The sequence below is a fragment of the Dipodomys merriami genome, unplaced genomic scaffold, assembly GCF_024711535.1.
Source record: "Dipodomys merriami isolate MVZ:Mamm:240054 unplaced genomic scaffold, mDipMer1.0.p SCAF_18, whole genome shotgun sequence".
NCBI lineage: Eukaryota > Metazoa > Chordata > Mammalia > Rodentia > Heteromyidae > Dipodomys > Dipodomys merriami.
In genome coordinates, this window is record NW_027203159.1 from 9441375 (window position 1) to 9455003 (window position 13629).

The 13629-nt window shown below is 33.2% G+C and overlaps 1 pseudogene; it reads right to left on the reverse strand.

The window, feature by feature from the left end:
• Window positions 1–253: 253 nt before the first annotated feature.
• Window positions 254–399, reverse strand: LOC138830018 (U1 spliceosomal RNA; annotated as a pseudogene).
• Window positions 400–13629: the final 13230 nt, after the last annotated feature.

Sequence of the window (13629 nt, forward strand, 5' to 3'; positions counted from 1 at the left end):
TCTTTCTTTTGCTTACCCCAGTCATGTGGTTTATGACATTTACTATTTTTATTTTTGCCTGTCATGGGGCCTGAACTCTGTGCCTGGCACTGTCCCTCAGCCTTCAACTAAAGGCTCTACCCCCTGAGCCAAGTGACACTTCCAGCCTTTTTTACTTATGTGGAGCTGAGGAATCAAACCCAGGACCTCCTGCATGTAAGAAAAACACTCTGCCGCTGAGCTACCTTCCCAGCCCCTAACAATTTTTTTTACACAGTCCCCCACTCTCAAAAATTATGCAGCCGAGTTTCCTCCATGTGAGGAAATCGCAAAGTTCAGCGCGCCCCAAGTGCAATGAGCATGCCTTGCCCTGGGAAAACCACCTACATGATCGTGGTATTTCCCCTGCCAGGTAAATATACAATTTCTTATTAATACTTATCATAGTCATAGCTTTAATGTGAACATTGTTTTCTTTTGGGAGAATGTGACTTGACAATTTGCTTAAGTATTTTCTTGCCAGATAATATTGTTTTTGTAAAGACTCACACAATGCTAAAAGTGTTAAATATAGATAAGATAAAATTTGAATAAGATATTTTGCTTTTCACTGGGTAGAAACATTTTGGTAGATAGTTCATGGAAATATCATTTACTCTAACTAAGAATCATTATTATTACTAACCCCACTATATTTTCCTTGTACATTGAGGAGTGCAGAAGAACCTCACTACATGGCACTTACTTATTTAGTGGGTTCATGGTCAGGTGGCACAATGAAGAATATTGATTTAGTTAATTGAGGGATGTTAAACTTTGTCTTTAAAGGTAAGTTCTGAAATGGATAAAATAGACGTTATTTTTATCTTAACATAGAGGTGTTTTATAAACTAAGATTGAATTGATAAAAGATTTGTTGTCATTGTACTTTCCCCTCATCACTTATTCAGATTGACAGTTGTTCTCCTCAGTACAAATATAGAAGAACACTTATTGTATAATGGCAGCTGTCTAAAAAATGTTTTTTCATTGTTGTCTGTAACTTTTATGACCTATATGCAAGCTGGAAGGTAGGATTTTATAATTAGACTAGAATCCTTAAGGTTTGAAATATTAATATACTTCTTAAAGCATGAAGATATATTTGTTACTTGAAACCAGTGAAAAGAGCAATGCTTCCTAATATTTTATTTGGAACTGCTACATAAAATATATACATGTGATATGAATATGGGTACATGAGGTCTGTGTGCATGTATATATTGTCTACATTTGTTTGATAATATTTCTACTCTTATAAACAGAAAGATAGGCATGAGAATATTTGTTGGGAACTGGGTGTTCATGCCTATAATCCGAGCTACTCAAAAGATCTGAGGATCATGATTCAAAGCCAGGTCCAGCAGGACATTCCATGAAACACTTATCTCCAATTAACAACCCCAAAGCTGGAAGTAGTGATCCAAGTGGTAAAGCGATCTCCTTGAGCTGAAGAATTAAGGGACAGGCCCAGGCCCAGAGTTCAAGCCCCTTGAATGACAAATCAATAAATAGATAGGAGAAAAAGAAAGAAAAATATTGAATATGTATTCAACAGCAATGAATGATTAGGATATTAATAAAGTCTAATCAAGCAACTGGTTTTTGAAAGTTCTCCTACCTGAAGTAAAGAGCAAATATTCTGCACAGACCATGTAAATTCATATATTAAGAGTTTCCAGCTTCCACAGTGATCAAACTAAATGACACACTGTCATTTTTTGCTTTGTCTTAGATGAGCTCATTGATTTTCCTCTGTATTATTTCTATACTAAGATGATTTTTACATAGGAATCCTCTCTCTATATATTGTTGTCTGTACCTATAAAGAAAATTGAAAAGTTGCTTCATGTTATGTTTTAAAATCTGATTGAATAGAGAATTAATGTTAGAAAATTTGTATTTCATTCAGTCCTTGATTGCTTGTTCATTGTTCCTTTCATATGTGTGATGTCAATTAAGGTGATTATCAGGAAGGTTACTATTACTGTGGTGAATGAAATTTTTCAAAAACAATTCAGAGAACATTTCAGTGTGTTCTCACAACTTGATAGCTTGTAGTTCTGATAGTTCCCCCATACTCCTGTGACCATCTCTTATCCCGGCTAAATTTAGTCGTGAAAAAATGTACATCAATACATTGTGATTTTTTTAGAAAGATCAGAAAGGTTAAATTTTGTTACTGCAAATATAATCAAAGCTACCTAGCTAAATAGAAAGTACAGACAGAAGATTGTTTTACCAGCTACACATCAGACAAAGGCTCAACATCCAAAATATATAGCTTAAAAACATAACCTGCCAAACGTAAACCTGCAACGAAACAATAACCTGATTCAAAAATGGGCTGAAGAATTAAAAAGAGGTTTTTCAGAAAAGGTAAGTACAACTAATATACAAATGAAGAAATCTTCAATATCTCAGGCCTTCAAGGAATTGTAAATTAAAAAAATATTGAGAATCTAACTCACCCCATTTAGAATGGACAATATCATGGAAAATAATAATAACAAATGCTGACATGGATGTGGCCAAGAGTCTAGTACAGTATTGATAGTAGTATAAGCTCATTCAATTACTCTGAAAATCAGTACAGATGTTTCTCCAAAAACTGTACATAGAGTTCCCTATGGTCTAGCAATTCCGCTTATGGTTATTTATCCAATATTAGCATAAATAAGGCTACACTACAGCTACCAACACAATCATATTGACTTCAGTATTATTTACGATAGCCAATATATAGAAGTTGAATAAATGTCCCTAAATGAACAAATTAAGAAAATGTAGTATACACTTATTGATCAGAAAATTATATTGTACCATTCCTAGTGAAACAAACACTTGAAAAAATATTATTTTAAATGAAGTAAACCAGACCCAGATAAATATAGGTTGCATGGTTTCCCTCATTTGTGCTACCCTGAATGTGCCCATAAATATACAGGTAAAAACATTTCATGGTGAACAAGGGGTTATGAAGAGTAACAGACACATGGAGAGCACAAATATGAAAATTCTTCAAAAAGACAAGACAAAGCCTAAGGAAATACGTATTAGAAAATGTGTTCTTGCAAGAAGGGAGGGTGGGGCTAAGGGGAGAGATGCAGTAGAATGAAGCTGATTGGATGAGGATGCAGTCAAGAATTGATTGTATGCACCAGAGAATTTAGAAATATAAAGAAAGGGATGAATTGAAGGGGCATGAAGATGTTAATGTAATGATACAGATCAAGATGCTTTGTACACATAACTGTATGGTTAAATGTCACAACAGTCAATATATAATCTAAAATTAAGATAAGTTATGGAAAAGGGTACATTAGGTGAGCAAGGTAAGAATGTTGAAATGGGTGACATAAATCACAATATATTGTCTTCTTTAACCTCTTTAGTGAATAACAATTCTTTATACAACTACTTAATGATAATGAAATATTCATAAAAAAGAGAAAGTTAAATAACACAGAAGAAAATACTATATTGTTTTATCTATATATGTTTCTATATTTGTACCTATTTATGTATCTCTCTATGTATCTAGTATCTACTCATCTCTATCTCCCTCTCCCTCTCTCTCTCTCTCTATATATATATCTATATAAACATATAGATATGCATATAGTTTTATATATCTTTTTGTTTGTATGTGTGTATCTATACATTGGTACCTATGTACCTATACTCCTAGCATTTCAGAGCACTGACAAGAAGATTGTGAGTTCAAGCCTTACCTGGGTTATAAAGTGAGACTTCACCTTATAGACAAATTAACTCTGTTATAACAACATATTAAGAAAATATTCTTAAAGTATTTTAAAGGATTGTGTTATAGTTTCAAATCCTGTATCATTTGAATGTGGTGTTTCATATTTAGTATCTGACTTTTCATTTGGATAAAAGCATTTTCTTTCTTTTTCTTTCCTTCCTTCCTTAATTTCTTCCTCAACTTCTTTCTTATTTATTTCTCTTTCTTTCTTCCTTACTTTCTTTTTTCCTTTTTTGTGTCATGCCTGAGATGTGAATTTGAGGACTACTCATCATTCCTTAGTATTTTTTCACCAAGATGGCCCCCTACCATTTGAGCCACAGCTCCATTTCTAACTTTTTCATCAGTAAATGGAGATATGACTCTGATGACTTTGGTGTCCTTTGACTCTTAGGTCTCAGACCACTGAGTAACTAGAGTTATAAATCTGAGCCACTGATGCCTGGAAAGAGATAAATTATTTCATTAAAGAATACCCTTTTTGATTTATTTTTGAAGTAAGAAAATTGAAAGTCATTTATCCAATATATGCAGTAAATTCAACCAAATTTTAAGATATTTGGAGACTATTCATTGGAATAATCATTTCTATCTTAAATTATTCACATTTTTATAGTAAACATTTTCAGCTATTGAAAATATTTTCACGTCTGATATTTTAAAGTTAGTGCATTCTCTTAAAACAAAAGCAATGAATCTGCTCTTTACTATTCTGAGTACTTGGTATTAATTATTTGATGATGATTCAACCTAAATCATGAGACTCTCTTTCATCAACCTTATTGTCAAATTATTGAACTTCATATTACAGAAAGCTGTGAATAACTTTCCACAATAAAATCACTCATAAGACATACAAACTTTATATACATTACAGATAGAAATGACATCAATTTTGGACTGGCATTATATTATATATATAATACATACATATTATATTATATATATCATATTATATATATACCTAATATGTAATGTTATAATATATGTATATGTTAAAATATACGTAATGTTCTAATAACATGTGTACCTGTATCTTTTGAACAAATTGTTCTGCAAATGATCAAAAAATTGTCTTCATTCACTATTATTTAATGTTTAGCATTGAAGAGACTAGTAAACAAGTGTTCTTTCTTTTTTCTTTTGAGGAGGATACTCAAAACAGATCCTAGATTTTGACAGTTGCTGAAACTACAAAAGTAGGCTGTCAAGATTAGTTGGTTGTTTCAAGTTAGTTCTTTTGAATAGAAATGCAGATGTTTAAGCTGTTCTGAGAAACCTTACAAAATACTAACAATGGCTTCTTGGGGGTGTAGCTCACTGGTAGATTGCCCAAATATGTGAGGCAATATAATGTATATCAATATAATATATTACTATTCCCAGTGCAGCAAAAATAGACAAAAATTCAGACCAAAAGAATAAGTTAAGAAAAAAGTGTGCACACACGTGTCCACATGTTTGTCTGTCTGTCTGTTCAGCTACAGAAAAAAGTGTTAAAAATCCAGTGGAAGATCTGTATTGGGGCAACATGAAAATATGAAACAATAGCAATATACCACCCACATTACATTAGATTACAAAGGGTGAGAATTGGGTATTTGGCCTTAGCTTATGTGTGTGTGAGAACATTGTATGAAAGCATTATTTTTTCAGTAGCTTAGCATAAAAAGAACTGTTTCATTTTACAGACATATATCTCAGAGTAGACTTTAAAGATCTTAGAATGCAAGGAGCTATTGTTGGCTTTCTCCTCTCCCTTAGCATTCTAGCCTCAGCCTCTGTAGCAAACCACAGAAGAAGCAGAGTACAGCATTTTGGGGGCTACGATTCACTTCCACCCACAATGTAGAGGGCCACCCTAAATATTAGAAGAGCTCACATAGTCACACCTAAATATAGGAAGAGCTCAGAGACATGGAAATTTTTGCCCACTAGGTGAGAAGCCATAGTTTTTGAATATCTGGAAAAGCTATCACAGCCTTTGTGGTTTGTGAGTTCATCCGATGTCATCGGATTCTGGAGACAATCACATAATATTCGTATGCAGGATTCAGTCATGTTTTGCTCAACATGAGACTTACTCTGGGAAATTTTTCATTTGTCATTATTCTGTGAACATGACCAAATGTACTTACACAGCCCAAAGTGGCACAGAATAGTCATTTGATGTGGTAAATTAAGGTAATCTAGAGATGTGGTAGAGAGCTATTGTCTGGCATATTGTTATTATTATTTTAATTGGGGGTCTCATGTTGTCTACATTTGCCTTGAGCCTCTTGATACAGCCTCCCAATTTGAGACATGTACAAGCTCATCCAAGTAATTTATGCATTTTATGAATATGTTTCAATAAGTAGGAGAGGTGTACTCTGAAATGATGATGATGAAATATTGAGTACAATATTTACACTAAGAGCTAACAATTATTATCATCAAGTAGTCATGACTCATAATCACATGTGCTATAGTGTACAAAATTGACATCACAATGATTTAATTAATACTGTCATCATCATAAACTTCTGAATCTTGTTTAATGTATGATGCATAATGCCTGATCCTGTGATGACGACTGTGACATGATAGTGGTCCTTCATATAATAAAACATTGTAAGGGCCAGGTTTGTACTTCCTCAAAGGAATTTAAGAAATTTATGAATATACTAAAATAATTAACATAAACAAAGATTCAAAACATCATTATTTTACAAATCCAGCATTTGTTTGTTCACCAATATATGAGACTGTAACTTTGATAGAATTTTATGTTCTTATTATGTAAAAACTTGAGACACAAACAGATAACTCAAAGAAAACAATTTTTCTTGATATTAAGAGTCCATTTCTTTTCTTTTCTTTTCTTTTTTCTAGTTCTGGGGCTTGAACTCTGGGAGAAGGCACTGTCTCTGAACATCTATTGCTCAAGACTAGTACTCTACCACTTTAACCACAGTGCTACTTGCATCTATTTCTGTGATTAGTTGGAAAAAAAGAGTCTCATGGACTTTCCTGCCTGGGCTTGCTATAAACTATGTTCCTCACATCTCAGCCTTCTGCGTAATTATGATTTAGGTGTGAGCCACCAGTGCCTGGCTGAGAGTCCATTTCTATAAACTATGTTCAGGCCAGGTTAACCATAGCTGTGATGCAGCTCTCATATATGTACAAGAATGTGGATGATTAAAATTTGGACAAAATATCTTCTCACACTTCTTACTAGAGGTGCTTCGGAGAGTTAAAAAATGCCTTCAAATAGAATAAGTCACTTAGGATTCAATACTCACTCTGCCAGTTACGACCTCTCATATTGAAGCTATAAATTAACTCAAGTTGCTTCGGTTTTTCGTTCTGAAAGTTGGGGTTGTACAAATAACATACTTGCAATGCCTGAAATAAGTGTACAATTAATATATACCAGCTCTTTTTCTAGAAGAGGACAGAAAAATAAAGCTCTGCAAATGCTGCTTTCTTTGGTGAGAAGAATTCAGAGGGGAGGACATGTGAATTCTACTGGAATATGGGGAATCATGCTAATGGAATTGATTAACACTATAATAGAGATAAAACTCAGTACTGTGAAGCACTGATTTTTTTTCTCCTAAAGCTCAGCATATTCTGGGTAACTAATATTCCAAATATTTTATGGTATGGTATTATTCAATGTGTTCTGTTTTTTAATTCGGAAATTTGGAATGAAACAGCAATTACATCTCATTTGAAAGTTGAAGAAAATTTAGAAATAATGTATTTTAAGAAAACACAGGTGGGGCTGGGAAGATTGTTCAGTGGTCAAGTGTTTGTCTTGCATGCCTGAGGCCCTGGTTTCGATTACTCAGCACCACATAAACAAAGAAAGACGGAAGTGGGGCTGTGGTCAATTAGTAGAGTGCTAGCCTTGACTAATGACAAAAGACACAGAGAAAGAGAGAGAGAGAGAGAGAGAGAGAGAGAGAGAGAGAGAGAGAGAGAGAGACAGGGAGAGAGAGGCTTGATACATGATCTATTATATGAACAATATTTTCAGAAATTGGTCAGTATAATACTACAAATAAAGAACAAATTGAGTTGCTCTATACACATACTAAATAATTGAGTAAGCAAAAGACAGAATTAAAAATTTTAATGATTACATATATAAAATTAATTATATCTAAATATAGATGAATAATGAGTAAAAATGATAGTTGATAAGGGAAAATTTATACTACAAACTATTAAAACTAAATAAATTGCTTTATACCAACATTTATAACTGTCATAATTTTCTTTAAAAAGCAAGCATGGTAATAAAGTAATATTTTACTAGTTGTAATACAATTTGAACTCAATGCTAAGCACCCTACTTCTTGAGAAAAATTTCCAGTCTTTGTGACTATGAATTTTGTTTTCCTACCAGTGTCTCTTAGTTGTAGGAGAGGTGGCTCTCTCCAATATTCTCCTTCTTCACATTCCACATATATGGGTTATAGTCATGCATTACTAAACTCAACCAGAAGGAAGGAAGTATTTTAAATGACAATTGAAATTCAACTTCATATCCAATTTTATAAGATATGATAGCAATAGAGGTTATTTAAAACTACACATTTAAAACAGGGCCTTGAAGAACATTAGGATTGGTAGAGTATGAGGATTGTCTATTCCTGCTTACTCTTACATACTCTTACACAGACTTCTCACATTTTTATAATTTTTCGCTTGGTAATATTATAATATAAATATGCATATTTGGATTACAGAATATCATCAATCTTGAAAACTAATATGCATATTCTTATATATACAGTTTCAAAGAAGAAATTTTATTTTTTTTAATTACCACATTATATTTCTATATGTCTATCTATTCAGCTAGCTATTTATCAATAGTAAAAGTGAAGCAAAAAGACTACCTTTAGAAAACTAGGCTGAATGTAAATGCTCTCTGATGCTTTTATAGTTAGAGCAGGTGTGCATATTAGCATGTGTCTTTGTTTCCACAGAAGTAAACTGGCTCAGGCCTGAAAGATATTTTATTAACTATTTTCGGTTAGTTTTGATTGTGGCCCTGATCCTTCAGTATCACTATCTACTTCCGTGTTCTCTTTGCATGACTTAGGTTAAAAGAGAAAATAGTAATGAAGAGAAATAAAATATGAATCCATTAATACTTTTGCGGCTTTCTCATTTATTTTTTGAGATTCTATCTTTTTTATAACTGTACAGAAGGGTAAGGTACTGAGTACATTTCCTATCGAACATTGGGTATTCATGTCTATGAATATACCATGCTAAATATAGGGTTATCTTACACAAAATAGTTAAAAGTGCACACAGATACACGTTTGCTAAGGAAAATAGTCCAAATAAATATTTTCTCAATCTCAGCTATTTTTTGGATGCCTCCATGTTTCACATCCCTGTGTTCTGTCTAATGTGTTTGTGAAGACATGTCCAGCCTCTGAAATAGATTGTTATACTGAACTATGTGAGTTTATTGGTTACCTAAAGATTATGGAATTAGCCAGTGTAATTTTAGACTAGGCTATTCAGACAAATGACTAATTTTCTTTACTATATATATTTCCTGGTTTTCTGACCTATGATGTTTAAATAGCCACATGGAATTCATTCATTCTTACAAGACTCTAGCTCACTTTTTCCTTTCATGTACTTAAAACATAAGAGGATTTTATCTTATAGCTCCAATAAAAGTAACTAATTTTTGAGCTGTAGAAAATGGACTTCAATTTGCATCTCAGGTCTATGTCTTTCCATTTGTATAGCCCCACATATTCAACTAACCTATTATAATGCAGGATAGAGAGAGGTTGAGAGAGATGGGTAGAATGCTTAAATAATGTTTAAGATTAATTGTATTCATGTAATAATTTTTGAATGACAATTTCTTTGAACAGCTATTTAAACATAAAAACAAAAGAAAAAGGATCTAAAAATGTGTTTTCAGTTATGTGAAATGAATTCTCTTTAATAGGAAAAAAGGAAACTTGAAACTCTGATGGGAAAGTATAAATATACTGGTCAATCGGCTGAATGAAAAATTGGACACCATACATAGGGTTATAAGAACGTGATGAGCCCAACCATTAGCTAATAGATGAATTCATACCCTCCACAAGTAAAATGATAAAGAAAATCCAGCAGAGTGAGAGAGAATCTAATGCAAATTTAGAAACCCAGATAAACGTGTGGAAAGAGAAGGCTGAAAACCAACTCCAGGAGGTAGGGCAATCTACTCCAGACAACCTTAATAGTTGTCTTCCGATAAGAAATACAAGCAAGGGGGGTGGGAAGGTGGCTCAGTGGTAGAGTGCTTGCCTTGTATGGATGAGGTCCTGGGTTCGATTCCCCAGCACCTCATAAGCAAAAAGAAAAAAGCTGGAAGTGGCACTGTGGCTTAAATGGTAGAGCACTAGCCTTGAGCTGAAGAGGTGAGGTACAACGTCCAGGCCCAGAGTTCAGGCCCCACGACCAGACCCAAAAAAAAAAAAAAAAGAAAAGACAGACAAGCCAGAAGGAAAGGAGATAAACAGCAAAATAAAAAAAGGCTTGAAAGCAGATTGGTGAAGAATATCACAGGCAGAAGACAGTTTAGATGCAGAAGAAAAATATCAGATGCAGAAAACAGTTTAGAGAAGCTGGGAAAGTGGCTCAGTGGTAAAGTGTTTGCTTCACATGCATGAATCCCTGGGTTCGATTACTCAGCAGAACTTAAACAGGAAAAGCCAGAAGTGGTTTGATGTCTCAAGTGGTAGAGTACTAGCCTTGAGCTGAAGAGCTGAGAGACAGTATCTGGGCTTAGAGTTCAAGCCCCACGACCAAAAAAAACCAAAAAACAACAAAAAAAAAACCATAAACAACAACAAAAAAAAGAAAAAAAAAGAAAAAAACACTGTTTAAACTCCCTAGAGGAAGAACACACAAACATTCAACAAACATTCAGAACAAAACTAAGAAATACAGGATACATTCAGAAAGCCTAATTTGAGATTAATAGGTGCACAAAAGGGCCTGAAAAGGGAATCCAATGGATTAGGAAGTATATTCAGCAGAATCCTAGCAGAGAACTTCCCAAATATAAAAAAGAACAGACCCATCCAGATACTAGAAGCCTTTAGAAACTCAAACCTACCAGACCAGAACAGGTCTTCCCAGCACCACATTACAATCCATAACAGATCAATAGCCACTGAGGAAAGAATTCTTAAAGCTTACAAGAAGAGAAAAATTACATATAAAGGGACCCAATCAGAAATACCTCAAAGTTCTCAGCAGACACCATAAAAGCAAGGATGGCCTGGAAAAAAGTATGCCACCCCCTAATGAATGAAAAAGGCTATAATTATTTACACAATATTATATGTAGTGCCTGTTCCATGCTAAGTTTTGGTCTTAAATTATTTCTTTTCTGCATAGTTGAATTATAAAATAAGAATCTAGAGAGATATTTATTTTCATTTGGTAATTAATATGGGGAATCTTTGAAAGAATAAAGAGGCTAATTTTAAAGAAAAAATAACTGTTGTGAACAACTGGGCATCTGTATGTTATTTCTTACTTGTGGAAGAAGATGGAAATGTAGAGCTGCTCAAAACAGACCTATAGCTGAATATAAAATGAAGCAGATTTTTAAATATTCTTTTTGTTTTTCTAGACACAGTGATTCTCAGCTGGCCTTTCATTTGGGACATCCTGGTTCAGTCTTATGTAATACAAGTATACAAGTTTTGGTCAGACAATAACTTTTAATGGAAATGTTGAAAATAAATTGAAAGAATACATTTTCTCTTTGGTTTGTCATTATTTATATTCTTGTCATAGAAAATTTAATCTTAATTTTTGTCTGAAATTATTTAGATACATCTTGCTGTCCTAAGAAAATTTTAATTTAGAATTGATAACATATGTCAGCCTTAAAGTTTCCACTTATCATGTCATTATATAATAGGGTCGATAACAATCCAGTCATTTCTATTATATCTTAGGAAATTTAAGCATAATGTTTAAAAAAAAGTGGCCTTGAATTTTTTTATAAGCAAAAGTAACACAGGCTGAGGTATGGTTAATTATATAGAGTTAATTTAAACTTAAAGGATTCTTGAAATATTGTTCACTTTCAATGTGTGCGTTATTTAATAACAATGTAGATATTATAAATATATGAACTTTATATTGAATGTCTTTTAGTCAATTGATGTGTTGGAAGTATTTTTTTCATCAGTTTTTAGAAGGTTTTTCTAAGGAATGCTATTTCCGGTAAATCTTATCATAAATAAGTGAACATCAGAGAGAATTCAAGGAAAGGATTTCAAGCCATTTTCAGATCAGATAGAGACAAAAATCATATTATCCTTAACCAATATTTCCCAAATTTGCTTCTCCATTATTGGAGAAGCTTGCAGATATCAAGCTTTAGAATTTCTTCATATAATCATGTCATTTTGTACCTACAATAAAAATAAGGATAAAAAAATTGCATAGGAAAATCTCTTTCTTTATGTGTTACAGTAAGGAAAAAGAAACTAAGTTCTTCTACCTCTACATGAATTTTTATTAAAAAAAATTCAGATATCACCTTGACAATTAAAAAAAAAATCGGGGCTGGGAAGGTGACTCAGTGGTAGAGTGATTGCCCTGTGCCTTGCATGCATGAGGCACTGGATTTGATTCCTCAGCACCACATAAGCAAAAAGAAAAAGCCGGAAGTGGCGCTGTGGCTCAAATGGTAGCCTTGAGCTGTAAGCTGAGGGACAGCACCCAGGGCCAGAGGTCCGGCGCCACGACCGGACTCACACACCCGCAAAAAAAAGAAAGAAAGAAAGAAAAAGAAATCATTTGTTTAGGAACCACATTTCAATAGTTTGAAATAGGCACCAACTTTCTATACGCAGAGTCTGTAAAAGCTGTTCTGAATTCAGTACATGTACGTTAGGAAGACTATTGAAAACACATTGGCCATTTTTTATTGGGACTAATATTTTTATTGTGCTTCTATTTATTCTAGGACATTTTGCTTGGAACATTTAAAAAAGCAATAATTTAGTTATGGAGGTGGGAGGGATGGTATGGGTGGGAGACTGGGGAGGAGGCACAATGCTCAGTAGGGGGGTTACTTATTGCCTGATCGTGTACTTGGGCACCTCTGTACAGCGTTTTTGCATTAAAATGTGCTACTACTACTATCAATAAAAATAGTAATAATAATAATAATAATTTCTTTTTCATCTTTCAGTCCTAATTAGCTCAGCCTTCACCAATGAACACAAATATTTTAGAGTTCATTATTATTCTTACCTATATATTTACAGCATATTTCCCTAAATGATTTTTAATTCTGGGTTTTTTATTGTAATCATCATTATTGCTGTTTTCCAAATTCCAGTAGATGTAGATTACTGCCTAGAAAGAAATATTACAAGTTTACCTGGCTATGATGTATGGCAGGCCTTAACTTTCAGTTAAGGTGAAAGTTGTTTATTTCCTGAGGTTAGCTAAAATCTCATATTACTCAGGAGAAAGGTAATGATATCGGTATAAAAGAATGACAAAGTACAGAATTCTTCTTAGCATATACCTTGAAGATACATCTCCAAACAACATTTCTCCTTTTATTTATTATAATAAAAATAATCAGTCTTTTTTAAAATTGAGCAGCATTCTAATGTTGTAGATGCATTTTAATGTAGAATACAATCTTCATGTGTTGATGATATGTTGAATATCCTATTTCTACTTTAAAATCTATGTTGAGAGTTTTGGGAAATCTATAAGTTAAAATCCATATAATATACATAAAAACAATATCTTGGCTGTTATGTATCTTCAACATTTATTTTGAG